Source organism: Chaetura pelagica, unplaced genomic scaffold (assembly GCF_000747805.2).
Source record: "Chaetura pelagica isolate M959 unplaced genomic scaffold, ChaPel_1.0 scaffold141, whole genome shotgun sequence".
Taxonomy (NCBI): Eukaryota; Metazoa; Chordata; class Aves; order Apodiformes; family Apodidae; genus Chaetura; species Chaetura pelagica.
Window position 1 is genome coordinate 321,833 of NW_009952059.1, and position 12,440 is coordinate 334,272.

Here is a 12,440-nt window from a genome sequence, read left to right on the forward strand (position 1 = left end):
CAGGAATGTAGTAGAAATTACGTGTTTGTGACCTGTGAGCAAAGTCTACGCAGCTGAGTATCCCAGGATTAGATACTCCTTCTGCACTTGTGTGGGCAGAAATGGCAGGGATGACCAAGAAACAGCAGTTTCTTGAGGGTTTCCTGAGGTTGGCTTACTACATGTTTTAGTCAGTTTTGAAACAAGATTTACTCCATCCAGGAGTAAATGCTAGCTGAGGTGACAGTAACTTCTCAAGTTTTCTCCACAACAGAATAGCATAACTTACAAAAAAGCCTTATCATTGCTAGTAAATATGCATTGGGAGAAAGATACAGCTTGATTAGCAAGTCTAATCATACACAACACCAAATTTTTATGTGTTCATGGGTCCTGAAATGGCTGCAGTAGAATATTGAATGGGAGATTAATAGCAAAAACTTGGTGTGTTTTTTATCTCAGTTTCCTTGTCTTTTACTCTGAACAGACAGATTTGTACAAACTGTACAGCACTCAGAGAGAGGTAAGCATGAAGTAAGCTCAATTTTACTTCTTGATTCTTCATTATTTTTGTTTATTAAAGCCATTAAAAAGTTTGGAAACAATATAGAAATATCTTGGGTATGAAAACCTCCAGAGGGATCTTATAGTGACCTTCCAATACCTGAAAGGAGCCTGTAAGAAAGCTAGGGAAGACCTGTTCACAAGGGCAGGTAATGGTTACAAGCTAGAGAAGGGTGGATTTAGGTTGAACATTAGGAAAAAGTTCTTTAATGTGAGGGTGGTGGATCACTGGAACAGGTTGCCTAAAGAGTTGGGGTTTGGCCCACCCCTGGAGACAAGGTCAGGCTTGATGGGGCTCTGAGAAATCTGTTCTAGGGAGAGATGTCCCTGCTTATTGTAGGGGGGTTGGATTAGATGACCTTTAGAGGTCCCTTCCAACCCAAGATATTGTCCTCTATCAGTGACCAATGCCACTTTATTTCCCCGTAACTGAGCAAGCAAAGAGCTTTCCTAGAGCTGAACTGAGAGACCAAGGGAGGACTAGAGCAAACAAATGGCTGTTCCAAAGCAGCAGAAGTATCCCTCATTCTTTCTTTCATTTGGTGCAAGCACTGGTTTTGAACACACAGGTACTTCAGTTGGTTACAAATCATCACCACTGATGTTGCAGCTGCTCAGAAGGATTTGTTATACAATTCTTGAAGGGCGTTGCCACCTTTAACAGCAAAGTACTGAAAGAAAATACATGGCCCCTGCCTAGCCATGTGCCTAGTGTCTGGGTACAGCTGTGTGGCTTTAGTATGGAAAGGGGTTGGACTTCCCTTTGAGATGAAGCAGGGATGAACTTTGTTCTTTTGGCACCTTGAAGTATCCAGAACTCTACCAGACCTCTGTATTCTCTTATTTTTCTTCCTGTGCCCTTCTGCGTCCTGTTCTGCATGTTTTTTGCAGTGGCTCTTGCAGAAGCTGCTGTGTGAGCACAGCTCATTCTGGGGTTTACATCTTGGAAGGGATCTCCCATGAGCTAGCAGAGCAGGAAGGCTGCTGTGGGCTGCCTGCCTCCCCCTTGGCCCAGGTGTGCATTGTTCAGGTATCTTGTTGCCATCTGTTCTAGGGAGAGATGTCCCTGCTTATTGTAGGGGGGTTGGATTAGATGACCTTTAGAGGTCCCTTCCAACCCAAGATATTGTCCTCTATCAGTGACCAATGCCACTTTATTTCCCCGTAACTGAGCAAGCAAAGAGCTTTCCTAGAGCTGAACTGAGAGACCAAGGGAGGACTAGAGCAAACAAATGGCTGTTCCAAAGCAGCAGAAGTATCCCTCATTCTTTCTTTCATTTGGTGCAAGCACTGGTTTTGAACACACAGGTACTTCAGTTGGTTACAAATCATCACCACTGATGTTGCAGCTGCTCAGAAGGATTTGTTATACAATTCTTGAAGGGCGTTGCCACCTTTAACAGCAAAGTACTGAAAGAAAATACATGGCCCCTGCCTAGCCATGTGCCTAGTGTCTGGGTACAGCTGTGTGGCTTTAGTATGGAAAGGGGTTGGACTTCCCTTTGAGATGAAGCAGGGATGAACTTTGTTCTTTTGGCACCTTGAAGTATCCAGAACTCTACCAGACCTCTGTATTCTCTTATTTTTCTTCCTGTGCCCTTCTGCGTCCTGTTCTGCATGTTTTTTGCAGTGGCTCTTGCAGAAGCTGCTGTGTGAGCACAGCTCATTCTGGGGTTTACATCTTGGAAGGGATCTCCCATGAGCTAGCAGAGCAGGAAGGCTGCTGTGGGCTGCCTGCCTCCCCCTTGGCCCAGGTGTGCATTGTTCAGGTATCTTGTTGCCACATAGTGTCCTTTGTCCTGCCAACACCTGCTTGGATATTCGAGGGGAGCTGTTGGGTACCCAAAGGCAGGTGTTCATCTTCAGCAAAGGTCTTTTCCAAGTCCTGATTAAATATTTTGGACCATGAATGCTGTATAGAAAGTCGTCTTGTTCTTGGTGTTTGTTTTTAATGCTTGATTTTGAGGAAATGCTGGTGAAAAGCCAGGGTGAGGGACAGACCTGGTGTAGTACATGGGATTTTTCCTAAGCAGCACAGCAAAGGTGGAGTTTTGCCTAAATTCATTCAGAGCATATGTTCTGTTTTCCTGGCACATACAGATTTGCTACAGAATGCGACTTCTAATATGCAAATACTTTCCTTTCTGCATGCAGTTCTTGCTCAGGCAAGTATGTGCTGTTTGTTATTTCATCTACTTTGTTCAGATATTTGAGTTCAGAGGAATAAGGTAGGACTGGTAGGGCTGGGAAATAGGGCTTTGCTAGCAGGCTTTTCTGAAGCTTGTGTGTTGGTAGTTCAGCAGCTGAGCACTATCTCTGTCTTCAAGGAGTGATGAGGACTTTCACACAGGTATCCATCTCCTAAATCCTGGGAGTCAGACAATAGTTGGCAAGAGAGAATAGCAAAAAGACTAAGATATGTGACCTCTCATTAAGACGTCCTTGCCAGATACGGGAGCATGTTTCTGCATAATTCAGAAAAAGAAGAAAGTATCCAAGAGATAGATGGGGAGAGGAAAGTTGTTTATCACTCTAGTGGCAAAGGCCTTGATTATATTCTTACTCTTTTCCTTGTTTCTCTTCAGTTAGAGTTTTTACAGTATTTGTGATGATGCCTTATCTCCCTCTCCCCTTCTCCCATCAGTCCAATCCTTGTTCTTTTTTTTATTCTTTCTACTCCATTGCAGCCAGTGCAAATTCCCACCTGTGCCAGTAATTTGTGTGGGGAAGGAAGTTCCCTGTGCTGTCTGTGGCACATCACAGAACAGCTCTGCTGGCTAACTGCAACAGCAGAGAATGATTGTTTCACCTTGCAGGCTGTGGGATCTTCAGCAACAACCCTGAAAAAAAAGATGTGATGTGAATAAGCAAAACATTTACAAGGGGGGCAAATTATGTTACTTGCATGCAATTACAGCCATTCTGGAATTCCAGCTGCATGGATGAATGCATTTTCTCACAGCCACATTTTCTTTGCAATTTTTTATTATTCTGTAAGAATGCAAATCACGAGAAAAAAAACAAATAGCTGGGAGTCCTGCTTGAGCTTCTGAGAGCAGCATCATGTTGAGATTTCGGAATTTCAGGGAAATGAGAAGAGCAACCAAAGACAAGTACACAGTTTCCCTGCCTGTGTAAACAAACCCGTGGCTCCTGGCTCCTGGGGAGGTTAGTAACCTTAAATAGCTTCTTCAGTGCCTCTCTTCAGGCAAGATAGAACATATCTGGAGCTGTCGTTAAAGAGACATGTTTATGTATCATGAATGTGTTGGTTTCTAATGGTTTAGAAGCCATTCTTAAACAAAAGCTCATCTAATTTCAAGAGTGGGGGTTTTTGTTGGATTATAGAAAAAACAAATATTACGTTTGTGCCAGTTGTCACTGCTATCTTCTGCAAAGTTTTGTCCTCAGTAATAGCTGTTGTTCACCATCCACATTTAAAATAAAAGCAGACTGAGTTTGGGCATTTTTTGTTTTTAAGTAGATTGTATACATAGCTTGGCTCTCGACCTGGTCCCACTTTTGCTTCTCCCAATCTACTCCTAAATACCTCTTCCAAAGCACAGAGTTGACAGAACCTTTTCTTTGAAACAATCACATTTTTTATGTCAACAACACAAGAGAAAACATTTGCTTTAGTTTTTACTGACACAATTAACAAAATTTTGCTAAAATTCCTTTACTCTCAAAATGGAAACTACTGTTGCAGTCCTACCCTGTATAGAAAAACGGAGCTGGAACTGTTGTCTTTGGCAAAAGTCTGAGTAGCAGGAGTTTTTATAATTAAAAACCCCCAAATAATCTTCTTTATAGTCACTGGTACTCATGCCAGCAATAACTCAGAATCACAAGTATTTTAAAGTAGCTGTTACCTGTTTACCTAAGTACTCTTCTGTACATTTAGGAATATTTTTGGTGGTAGCCTTTTATGGTCTTCTCTGTACCTTCTTTGAAAACTAGATCCCTGAAGACACTGATTCATTTGGAATGTATTTGCAGAAACAAATTGATCTCTTCACTAAAATAAAAAGCAGAGAAGCAGAGGATTAGACTGGAAATTCAGACTGCTCTGTAGTGAGTAGTTTGTGACAACTATGAGCTTTCCCATGACTTGGAAGCTTTCACACTATAGGAGGCAAAAGGCTTCATTTCAGAAAGATACATAAATATATGATTGGTTTATATTTTCCTAGGATGGCACAAGTTCATTAATCTTTGGTGTGGAAGGCAATCAAGCGTGTGAGCATGGACAGCTGTTTTCCATCAGTAGCTGAAGAATAGCTCATCCATTAGAAAAGACAGTGCTATCTCTGCATGTTCACAGCCAAAAAGATGTGGAGATATTGGAGGAAGTCAGGTGGTAACTGAGTGTGGTATGCTGTTTTATTCTCAATTTTCTTTCCTTGGGAAGTGAGGAGGGTGATACAGCACGGTAAGATCATGAATATCAGGTTATGCTCTTGGTAAGGCATGGATTACCACGGGTTTCTGTGACTGCAGGCTGCCTTTAGAGCTGTTGCAGTCTCCTTTGGGGATGTTGTCTTCGATGCTTCCCAAAACACTGGACCAGAGGAGAGAGAGATGACACTTTTCCTGCCCTTGTGTGAAGATGCTGCTGTTGCACTTTAAGCTAAGAAGAACGAGAAGGCTGTGGAGCAGAAGACGTGGGATTACAGGTTCAGTCACAGGGATCCAGAATGGTGCATGGAGCACTGTGTGAAACGGATCTACTCCTCATTCAGCTTGTTTAAATCACAGAAGAGAACCAGTCTCAACAGGGATCAGGCTAATGCTTTTTACTGTTTGTGTCAAACAGTCCTTGCTCATTAAAATCTGGAAATTCTTTTTGCATGAAACGAGTAAGTCAGTGTAGGCTGCTTACCCAGTTCCAACTCTGGCTGCTGAGAAAGTAATTCTTTTATTTTAGTAGGTTAAGGAACATCATTTTTATGCTAACCTTTTTTCTTTTGAATTCTTTTCTACAGATGCCTTCCAGAAATCTTTGGATGTTCGATATGTTACTATAGATATATAGTAAAATTTTGACAGCTTTCTTACTGCTCAAAACCTGCGGTTCCCTGCAGAGACCTTTTCTTCACTGGAGCTTTATTGCCAAGTTGTCAGAGCATTAATTAAACTAGAAGAATAAGGCATTGCATGTCATTTCCTATACTGGATGCCTTCATGTCAGGGACATATCTCCATGGCAAGAACCTGTATATAAACAAAAAATAAGCCTGGCAACAGTACAAAAGCTCATGCAGGCTTTTAAGTGAAAAATGTGGCAAAAGAAAATACAGAATTTAAAGCAAAATATTTCTAGGGGAAGTGAAGAGTTTGCTGAACACTTCATTCCATAAGCACAAATCTGATTATTCCGTTTGGCTACTATGTGTATTCCAGTGTTATTTTTAATCTCCATATTTTAGTTATTTATTGGCTCAAACCTTAAAAGGTTTCTCCTTCTAAAACCCCTCATTCATTATAGGTAGACTGCATGTTCCTTAGTGAGATTACAGATTCTCTATGCAAGCACATAAAACTGTAGAATAAAACTTTATTCCATATAAACTGCTAACAATTTGCATATGTTTCATTTTGCTGCATGGATCAAAATGTCTTCTTTTCATATATTACACATCACCTCTGAATTTTATGCGCATTTACTCTGCTGTTTGGAAGCCAAAAAATATAGCACACATGTTGATGCTTTTCCTGCAATAAAATGAATAGATGCTTAAACTATAATTGCAATCCACCACTTGCTAACCCTGCAGGCAGAGCCACAGTGTTAGAGAAACAGGAGTATTTGTCATTTTTTCTCACATTTTCAGGACTATGGTTCTTTGTGACTCTGCACAAAACAAATTTGATTGTTCGCTGCCAAGTTAAAAGAAAAAGAATAAATATTTTCAAGACCTGAAAAGAGAAATGCATTGTGTTATGGGGACTATAGGATGAAGCAGCAATATCTGGAAGGTAAAACTGTCGTGGGCACACAGGGGTCTGTCTTCCCTTTCTGCTTGCCAGCTGTACAGAGCAGTTCCTGATGGATTATGCACAGAGACTCTCCACAGAGGAGGAATGTTTTAACTGGTTGTACCTGGCTGTGCCACTGAGGCTTGGGACAAGCAGAGGGACAGAGGGACATCCATCACTTGCAGGCTTGGTCATGGCCCTGGCCAAAGCACGTGAGTGCAACCTTCTGTGCTATGGAAAAGAAAAAACACCTGAAGAGCACTGGTGGTTGTTCCTCCGTAGCTGAACACAGGAGCACTGGCAGCATCTCAACACATCATTTGAAACATTTGCAAGCTTCAAAGATCCTTGCTGTGATGAGGAAGCCAGGCTGATTCCATGCATGTGTTTCTGGGCTGTAGCCACATGTCTGCTCTCTGTGAGCAACCTTCAGTCCTCCTCCATGAGCTCTGTGCCCAAGGTGGACAATGTGGCCAGAGGTTTCAGCCTCTCAGATGTGACCATGTTGTTGCAATGGCTGTGCTGCCAGGAGCTGCCTGTGGCAGCATATACAGCACGTTCCCCTTCTCTGGGTGTCCTGACTGGCTGTTGCTGGCATTTCAGATGCACATGCAGAGGCACGGTGTGGGTGCCAGTCTCAAAGTTACACTTCAGCAGAGCAGTTTCACACTTGCACTACTTCCAACCCTGTACAAACCCTTCCCAAGAATTCCTGTAAGACAGTTCTCATGACACCTGGGTGTCTGTGTGCTGGGGAGTCAGAGCTTGGGTGCTTTGCATCTCAGCAGCCTCTGAGGCTGTACCTGGGAACCCAGCAGGGAGCAGAGTGTGTCTCAGGACTTGGGGCCATCTCTGAAGGCATAGATGAAAGGTCTTTTCCTTTGGCTTGAAGGACCATCCCTGCAGACAGTCAGGACACCCCTTCGGACAGACCCTCTGGGCTAGTTAGACGCTCGGTGAGTTTGGGCACCCTGGATGAGAGAGGGAAAGTTCAAGTGCTGCCGTGTTTGGCCATGCTTCGCCTCCTCTGGAGCTCCAGAGCAATGCTCTGAGCCTCCTGCTTAGAAGAGGCCAGATTTTCAGCACAGCTTCTGTCACAGGGTGAGTTTCCCTGTGCCTGTCCACAGTGCTAAGTCCACCAGCAAGATGCATGAGGGCGGGAGGCTTGAGGTGTTCTGCTGTGGGACAAGGGACAGCACTGGGATCTCCCACAGCAGTGGCAAGGCTGAGTGTCCTCCCTGGCTCCCTCCCTGCCATCCCCTCCACTAAAACATCCTCACCATTACTCAAGCAATTGGATTCCTCCTTTTTTTTTTTTTAAGGAAAGAAAAAAAAAAAAAAGGTCTTCCCTAATTATTCTTTAAAATTTTGTATTCCTCCTTTTTTTTTTTTAAGGTAAAAGTAAGAAAAAAAAAAAAAAAAAAGGTCTCTCCTAATTATTCTTTAAAATTTTGTCATCAATAGCATTAATCCCATAAGAGAAAAACACTCTAGCTTGCTTAGCTCCAGACATCTTTTATTCATGAGCAGCAGACACCACACATTCAGTTCCTCACTCAAGTCTCAGGCATTATTTCACACACAAGAAAGCACATCTTTAGCATCATAGGCTTTTGAACAATCAGAAAATGTATAATGAAGTGGCAACACCTCTCAGAAGCAATAACCCACTGAAACGTTGAAAGCCTTTATAGTCAGTGGGCATTTTAAAGCCTTAACTTGTAACCAACAGAATTTTGTTATTAAATGGTTACTTTTATTTACACACTTGGATCTCTCTGTACTTTTCCAAGGGGTGATGAGGTCCCATCCTTATGTTTTAGATTGGGTAGAACTTTTTTTCTTCTCCCTGTGTGTATGGAGTGAATCCTAAGCTTTTGCTGCTTGTTTTTTAAATTAAAAGGTCCTTAACAGAATTTTCCCCAATGCAGCTAATAACTCCCTTTCCCTTTTCTGGAACTCCCAAGAAGCAGCATACAGGAGTTTTGGAGTCATTTACAAGGTTATAACCTGCTATTTCCCCTCTCAGATCTATTTTTAAAAACACTGGGGAGATAGAAAGCCTGAGGGTGTGCAAAAGTTGGCCTCTTCAATTAATTTAATACATTTCTTTGTGAACAACTGAAGCAGCAGCACAGGTGAAAAGTCTGTAAGACCTGCTGCTTCTGCTGAACTTCCTGGGCTCTCCTACTGAATCTATTTGGCCATCAAAAGAATTAGGTAGTTGTTGCTGGAATTTTAGCTTTGATTTCTCATTACATGGTTTTAAAATGCTGAGGATTAGCAGCATTTGATGGGCAGATCCAAAGCCTTTGACTCCAGTGAGTTTTGGAGGGGGCTTTAGATACATATCAGGTTAATGATAGCAGAGCCCACCTCTGCAGCTTGATCCCTGGAAATGGAATTGACCTACTCACAGCTCAATTAGGGATAAATTTATATAAATATACCTTAATGTTTGACCTTCATGATCTGCTTTGCATGCCCTGGTTCAGTTGGCCTATTATACAGCCTCCTGACAGCAAAAGGAGATGAGATACTTGCTCAAATGTTATGAGTTAGCAATTGAGTAGAGGTGGCTCCAGTGGAGGCTCTAACTGGGGCAGACTGGAAAGCTCAGACCAGCTGTGCAGAGCTGAGCAAATCTTTCTGCTTTTCCCCTTTGGTACTCAGCTGCAATTACTCCAACTTCTACATTTAGCAGTACTTGCACAGCAGTATGGTTTTTAAAGGTGATGTTTCTCTTCCAGCTGTAATTTCTCCATCAAGGGTAAGCCAAACGTTTTGTGCCCAACAAATTCCATTTTCTCCCCTTCTGGAGAAGGAACACAAGGGCTCAGATGAGATCTGTACTAGCAAATACTCAGTGTTTGGGGCAATACCAGCTCTTTTGGGCACCCACAGAGGTGGCACTCCTGATCCTCATGGACTGTGCAAAGCTGGGCAGCAAAGCCCCAGCTGACTATCTCGAAGCCTCCACTGTTTCCCATCATAAAAGGGCTCAGTCCCACAGATTTGGTGAGTTATATCCCCTTGCTGCTCACATCCCTTCCTGTGTGAGGAGAGAGGTGAGCACCTGCAGAGGGGTGTAAGCACTGGGTCCAGTTTGTGTGCTTCCACTGTTTGCTTTGTGCCAGTTCCAGAGCTGGTCAAACCCAAATATGAGCCAAAAACTAAGGCAGCCAGAAAACTGGAGGTCCTTTTGCCATACCTCTGGGAAGGGCAGGAGAGTGGCGTAGGAGAGGAAGGGGAGGGAAGGTGGGCAGGTAAGGGTGTTCTTTGGTAGCCACGAGCCTTTAGGTTCAGCTCAGCTGCTCCCAAATCCACACCCTAAATGTGTGCAGGCCTCTGCTGTTTCCCTGTAGGCTGATGTTCCTTGGGCAATGCCACAGCTTGTGGTCTTCTCACCAGTCAGAGTCTGTAAAAATGCTGTTTAGGAAATGCTGTTTTAGAAGTGCTACTTAAAACTAATTATCCTCTTAGTCTTGCAAAAGAAGGATTCTGTAGTCAGGCTTGGGTTACCTTCTTAAGGAGTTGGGGAGAACCTTATGCTGTAGTTATACATATGACACTGCTGAACAGAAAACACTACAAGTTACTAAACCTGCCATTTTAATGAGCTTTAAATTAATTGGCAATGTTTGTGTTTTGTTATTGTTTTTTTTAAAATCACACTCTAATCTTTCAAAGAACAGAGCCTCTGCTTAGACATGCTGTTCTAAGAAGAGTCAACCACCGTATGAGTTGTCGTCTTGATTTATAGCTGCAGCAGCATAGATTTCACATAACATGCTAATATCCTGTAAAGTCTCAGAGCTCTACACCAAGCCCTTCACAGATAACTGGTTGAGCAGTTTGGGAAGTCAGGATGCGATAATAACGTCTTTCCTTCAGCATGAAATGATGCTGTTTGGGATGTCGTGCTCCTGGGATGTGGGAGCAGCAATCCTATTATCAGTTATTAACAATAAACCACACCACTGCAGATACCCATTTGCTAGAGGTGACACACAGAAGCTGTTAGGATGCAGCCTCACCGACATGCTGAGGTCTCACCAGCGAGTTCTTTGCAGATTTTCTCTGCAGATACCATATCTATAGGTATGTTTTAATCACTATTAATAAGAGGACATTTACTTCACATAGACTTGGATAATTCTATTTCCAGCCAGTGACTGTACTTCAGCATTGATCAAGGGATCCCCTCCCAGGTCTCAGGGCTGTCTCCCAGAGGGTCCTGGGCCATGACATTCTCCTCTGAGAGATCCTCTGGGCACAGAAGAGCAGGACGGTTTGTGGATATGTTAGTGACTGCCCTTACAGGCTTGGGCAGCAAAGAATAGCAGCAAAATCTGCCATAAATTATCTGGGAGATCTCAGGAAAGGTAAACAAGTAACACCCGACTGACAATGCAAAGCAAACAGATGAGTTTTCATCATCTTCACACCTAGCCCATCCTTTCCAGCTATGGCATACTTTTTCATTACACTATGGTATTTTACAGCTAGTATGAAATATTTAGGGCTTTAAATTTACATAGTCATAAGACACACCACTGTGCAGTACATCTTACAATTCAAATACAGGAGCTGTATAATTACGTACTTCCACAAAATTTTACTAGTAGGGGAAACATCATTTTATTCTGGAACATTGTTGGAACTTATTTCTATAATGAAATCAGAAGAAGAATTTCTTTAATTAAGCAGAACTGTAAACGGATGAATTAGGTTATCCCTCTTTAGACTTCAGGTGCTGGGATTGCAGCTGTGCTCAGACTGGCCATTTGCCTTTCTGGGCTCTGAGCATGGGTTAATTCAGCCCAGCGAAAGGAGAGTGAGAGGGAAAATGTTAGTGCTGCTCACTGCTTTGCTCATCCAAACCTTAGATTTATTCATACCCAGTCCCTTCAGTCCTTTATTAGCAATCTAAAGGAACTGCCTCTGGCTGCTGAGATAAAGCTGTACATCACCCTCATGGCATTTCTTGACCAGCTACAGGATTCTTAACTATCTATAGTCCAAGGCTCAGGTAAGCACCTCATAGGCACAGAGTTGCCCTGGTAAGTAAGATGGTTGCCAAAGCATCTAATCTTTTTTTTTTTTTTTTTTTTTTTTTTTTTTTTTTCCCGTGGTAATAAAGATGTTTCCCAAAGCACTTAATTTTTTTTTTTTTTTTTTTTTTTTTTTTTTTCTTGCTGAGTTACTACACTGCAAATGTGAGCTTTCCTCATGGCAAACAGGTTGGTGCACTTCTGCAGGGATGTCCTTCCCATCAGCCCATCTGCACCTCTGATGCTCGGTGGTTTTGACCCCCATTTGCAGTCAGAGTTCAGCTGAATTCACACCCAGACTCACTGCTCTTCACTTATTTCCCCCAAATTTCCCTCCCTTCCCACATGTATAAACACAAACCTCCAGCACCTAACTCAGGTCATGGGCAATGTTTGGGAGCCCAGTGTCTGAGGACAGTGCTTACACCCCTCTGCAGGGGCTCACCTCTCTCCTCACACAGGAAGGGATGTGAGCAGCAAGTGGGGCAGCATTTTGCCAATATGAAGCTGACCGTGGAGAAGACCCCAGGTGGAAGGTGCTTAGACAGTCTTCTCATGACCAAAGGGAGAGGTGAAAACAATATTTTTAAAGAGAGAAAGATCCTGCTGCATTCTTACAGTGCACTTTTGTTTCCTTTTACACATCCCCCTTTTCCCTGGCCACAGTGACCTTTTCTCAGGAGCCAGTAGGACGGGTGTGAGTGAACCACTTTCTCCTCTGGGAGATGAATGTTTCACACTCCTCTTGGCTGGGAATCAGAGGAGGTCCCGCAGCTCCTCGCACAGCACCCCATCCCAGCACCTTTCCTATGGACTGGTTGACTTAGTTAAACCTTGCCCTGAACACCTTCTGTGTTGACACAA